This window comes from Belonocnema kinseyi, chromosome 5 (genome assembly GCF_010883055.1).
Source record: "Belonocnema kinseyi isolate 2016_QV_RU_SX_M_011 chromosome 5, B_treatae_v1, whole genome shotgun sequence".
NCBI lineage: Eukaryota > Metazoa > Arthropoda > Insecta > Hymenoptera > Cynipidae > Belonocnema > Belonocnema kinseyi.
Window position 1 is genome coordinate 109225406 of NC_046661.1, and position 5725 is coordinate 109231130.

The window sequence follows — 5725 nt, forward strand, 5'->3', positions numbered from 1 at the left end:
TTATAATGAATTGCTATGAATTACTTATCTTTAAGTACGTTTCCGAATTTCCCAGTAACTGCATATCGAAGCACAATTTTAAGAAAGTTTATTTATACCACATTGAAAATTTTCTATTTTGCTTTTTCTCCAACCGAGTATATAAGAGACAGAGTGTTAGTAGAGTGAATGACGCCTAAAACAAAAGACCTTGGACACTAATAGACCCAAGTGGGGAACTTTACATAACGACCTTGTGAGGAACTTCACTTGGGGTGATTGCTAGAGAGATTGATCAGCAACCTGGTTCGGAGCAGTGTTGCGGAACGAACGTGTTATTTAAATAAATAACACGAGAATTCTGGATCAATTAAAACAATTTTATATCCTTTCCTCACGTTACCCCTTTCCACACTGAGTGAGACACGCTTACCACGAAAAGAAAATGGCTGAATGGAGTAATAATAATAAAAAGAAACCGACGATTGATAACTAAGTCCAAGTCTTGAACTGACGTTTCAGGTAGAATATACAGGGTGTTCCACTACATGCACAACCCCTTGTACTATGTGATAGTGCACAACAAAATAAAAAAAAATCATGTAGCAAAAAGTTGTGTTAAGTTTGGTTTGCGCACAATAAAGCTTTAAAGTTGGGCCTAATCAACCAATGAGAAGTGAGATTTGGCGACCACTTATAGGTGTTTTAGAAATCCTCATGGACATAGGAAACACGGGACTAGGCATGCCATCCTAACTTGGCGAGCGGGGTTGAATCCACGGGAGGGGGGAGAATTCCATGAGTGGGGAGAGCCGCCATCTTACGATGTGCCCTCATTCCATCACCCCCGCAATGGCATGCCTAGTCCCTTGTTTCCTATGTCCATGGAAATCCTCAAGGGAGAGTTGAGGCACGGAATATTCAAAATCTGATTGGCGCCGCTGTACCGGAACTAGTTAAACTTTTATTAGTTCTGATTGGCATGAGTTTGCGCTATTTTCAAGTCACAATTTTATTTGTAATAGGATTTAATACAGAATAGAGACAACACTAAAACAAGAACCTTATAAATTATTCAGAAGGTTAGTTATTAAGGTTAGGGAAAAATATAATTCACTTTGAAAGACATATACACCAAAATGCTCATAAACAAAAGAAATATTAAAAAATAAAACTGTTCAAGCTTTTCGCGCTCCATGAAAATATCAAAGTTTCGGTACAGCAGCGGTTATTGGAGGGGGAAACGTGTCTTAACTGTCCTTAGAGAATCTCTAAGGTGTTTCGAATGTTGAGATAATGTGTGTTTCTCGGCGACATACTTCAGATCCCATATTCGGTAATATTCCGTCGATTTGCCGCCCTTCCGTTGTTTATTTCAAAAGACAAAGTTTAAATCTCAAAAACTTTTACAACTTTTGAATCCATCTTTCCAACATTCGTTAACAAGGTTTAACAATAAAAAAAACCTGTCATTCGGAATTTCTGTTACATAACATGTAACAAAATTGTAAAAAAACATGAACATTCGTGAAAATTAGCAAATTTGCTTTCGTCAAAATTTGTAAGCAGCCCGAACATCAGATAACATCTTTATCACCCAGTGGTGTCAGAACGCGGACATCTCTGGCATGCGCAGTAGTGATTACTGTATATTTTTAAGTTTGACTGATGGCATTACAGAACCTAAAAAAGCATACGATATACTACTGCGCATGCAAGAGATATCCGCGTTCTGACACCACTGTTACCAACAAAAAGTTACTTTTTTTTAGTTCTTCAAACAATTTCTTTTACCTAAGTTTTAACGAATATCACAACAAATCTCAATAAACGCGAACCCAGCAAATTTTTCTTCTTGAAACTACGTGAGTAAAATTTCAATAACAAAACTTATTTTATAACAAAAAATTCACCCCGTTCGATCTCTTTTAGGATTTCTGTCACATAAATTTTAACAAAATATTAAGAAACCAGAATATTCGTGAAACCCAGTAAATTTGCATTCTTGACATTTTTTAAGCAAGCCTAACATCAGATAACACCTTAACCAAGGAAAAGCTATTTTTTCCTGTTTCACAAAGAATTTCTGTTACATGAATTTTAACAAATGTAACAAAGAATCTTAGTACATACGAGCCCAAAAAACTTTATTTCTTGAAACTTTGTCCCCAAAATTTCAATACCAAAACTTAATTGCTAACAAAAAATTCGCCCTCTTTAATTGAAGGGCCGGCTGCAATAACCACCTTAGTGCTCGAACACGCGGAGAATTATCGTCCGCGGGGCAAAATTTAAAAATTGTTCAAATTTGAGTGTCGACCGTCAATACTTGTAGAGAATCTTATTACGCACCTTTTTGGCTTTGCAACCAAATTCGAAGGTTGTTTCGTTTCTTAGTTATTTAAGGAAAATGGAATTTAAAAAAAAAAAAGAAAAATCAATACTTTTTTGCGTTAAACTCACTAAATCTTTACCGGGAATGTTTTGTTGTTGTTGAAATTTTTATGTAACATTCTTTAACATATTCTACGATTATTAGAGTGTTTATGAAGTTTAAAACTTATTTTAGGGACGTGCAGTAAATTTTCAATTATATTTTCTTCGAAATCTGGGATACATAGATAAACGGTTTTTCAATAAGAGCGCTACAAAAGTTTTTTCAAATAAAACAAAAACGGTTTTGGATATAAATGAAATTCTTTATTCATGTGAAAGTACATTCGATGCCATTATGTATGGAACTCGATTTCTTTTGCATGGCCACCACGGGCACGCTTGCAGAAGTCCAGACGCTGAACCCAATTTTCGACGGTTTTCAAGCATAATTCGGCCGATACTGCTTGAATTTCACGTTCGATATTCGTACGAAGTTCATCAATCCTCGCTGGCCTGTTGGCATAGACCATAGACTTAACGTAGCCCCACAGGAAATAGTCTAACGGCGTCAAATCGCACGACCGAGGCGGCCAATTGACTGGGCCATTTCGTGAGATAACACGCTCACCAAACTTGGTATTCAATAAATCGATTATGACATTCGCTGTGTGGCTTGTGGCGCCGTCCTGTTGAAACCACATATTGTCCAAGTCCATGTCATCCAATTCGGGCCAAAAATATTCGGTTCTCATTGAGTGGTAGCGATTCCCATTCACAGTAACGTGCCGGTCTTGATCATCACGGAAGAAGTACGGCCCAATGACGCCGCCGGCTCATAAACCGCACCAAACCGCAATTTTTTCGGGATGTAATGTTGACTAATGGAGTTCGTGTGGATTGCTGCCAGACCAATAATGCATATTTTGCTTATTGACAAAGCCATTCAGCCAGAAATGAGCCTCATCGCTGAAGATGATTTTTCGATGAAAATCCGGATCATTTTCAAGTTCTTGCTCAGTCCAATTCACGAACATACGTCGCTGCTGGTGGTCATGCAGCTTTCGTTCTTGCGTAAATTTGATCTTGTAAGGATGTGGGCCAAGATCTTTTCGCATAATACGCCACAACGGCGTCACAGATAAGCTTAACGCTTGAGAACGACGTGTGAGAGACTGATTTGGGTCTTCCTCAATTGATGCGCTAGCGGCAGCAATATTTTCGACACTACGGGCACTTCTTTGTCTCACTGGCACGGGAACATTTTGCACTTTACCTGTGGATTCAAATTTTTCCACTACACGCTCAATTGTTGATCTGGCAGGACGATTATGACGACCATAAATTGGACGTAGCGCTCTTAAAGTTAAGGCCACTGACTCCGAATTTCGGTAGTAAATTTTAATAATTTCGACTCCTTGTTGGATCGTATATCTTTCCATGATGAAATGGCAAACCTTAATGAAGAGAAATGTCAAAAGAGCGGGAAAAAAAATTGCGTCGTTTGCTGTCACTATCGGTCTACTTTTGTAGCGTGCCTATTGAAAAACCCTTTACAAACGAGAAAGTTGTGTAAGGAATTTTCGAATTTTTACAACTTCCAGTGAGAAAAAGATTCCTTAGGGATCAAAGGTGTTTTTCCAAAAATTTTTAGACCTTTTGTCATCAGGGAAAAAGAGTGAGAGTGATGTGAAAATTATGTGCGGTGAGCTGCCCTCGACTTGGATCATGAGCACATGGCGCGACGATTTGTCGTACATTGGCGCGTACGATCCGAGTCAAGCGCAGAACGCCGTACATAATTTTAACACCACCCTCACTTTTTTTCCCCGATGACAAAAGATCTAAAGCTTTTGGAAAAACTTCTTTGGTCCTTAAGGATGATTCGTCTCACTGGAACTTGTCAAAATTTAAAACTTCCTCACAGAACTTTCTCGTTTGTATATATGCATCCCAGATTTCAAAGAAAATATGTTTGAAAATTCATTACACGCCAAATATCTGCTTTGTAAACATGAATCAGTGAAATTCACTGATTGAAAAAGTATTTAGATATTTCACTGAGTAATCAGTGCCTTCGGACTTATTCACTAGTAAGTTCAGTAACTCCAGAGTAAATCATGTGAAGCATAACCTCTAAATTTGTGAGTTAAGCGTGTTGTTACTCTTTTACTTAAGTAGCAAGAAGAATTTCTTAATTAAATAAATTTTTTAATTTTCAGGCTGTAAGTTTGCTCAATTAACTGTGGGATAAATATACTCTAACACATATAGGAAGTACTTACTTAACGGGTTTGTACATGGCAGCCCAATTTTAAAATTAAAGTAATATGTGAAGGTGTTTGTTATTTAAAAGCATCGAAACTTTTCACCTTTTTTAATATTTGATCGTACTTATGGGTTTTAAGTTTTTACTATGATTCTGTGATTGAATGTACTAAAATATTATTTTATTATTATTGCTAAATTGACATGGTGTAGTGCTGCCAACCCTCAAAAGTGGTTATTTCACTGAATCAATAAGTAACCTTTCACTGATTGGCAGTGACCCATTTGTTCCGTGGACAGTAATTCTCCGCGTATACGAGCGCTAAGGTGGTTATTGCATCTGGAAATTCAATTCGTCTCAGAATTTCTGTTACGTAAATTGTAACAAAAGTTTTTAAAAACATTAGACAACACCTTTGCCAACAAAAATGTTAATTTTTCTGGTTCCTCACAGAATTTCTGTTTCCTGAATTTTAACAAATGTAATAAAAAATTACAATGCAAGCGAACCCAGAAAAATTCAAGAAGGAAAGTTTTCTGGGTTCGCGTGTATTGAGATTTGTTGTTCCATTTTTTAAAATGCAGACAACACAAATTTTGTAAGGAAACGAAAAAAGAAACTTTTTTTTTGGTTAAGGTGTTATCGGATTTTAGGCTTGCTTGCCAATTTGTAAGAAGGCAAATTTGAAGAGTTTTACGAATACTCAAGTTCTTGTTAATTTCATTAAAACAAAGAGTGAACTTGATATGACCTTGATGGTCATGGTCTAGGTCACTAGATGGTCACTATTTAATGGACATTGTTTAAGTAAGTAAGTAGGACAAATGGGCCATTCCATTTAAAAAGATAAATGTGACCTTGAAATAACCATGAAGGTCAAGATCAAAACTAATATCACCACTGGATTCCTCATTGAAAGTTACTTCAAGAATGACCTCAACCTTCTCCAAAAAAATGGTACCTAAGTATTTATTTGGCTGTCCCGGGACTTTTTGGACACCCTGTATGTATGTATGTATATATGTATGTATGTATGTATGTATGTATGTATGTATGTATGTATGTATGTATGTATGTATGTATGTATGTATGTATGTATGTATG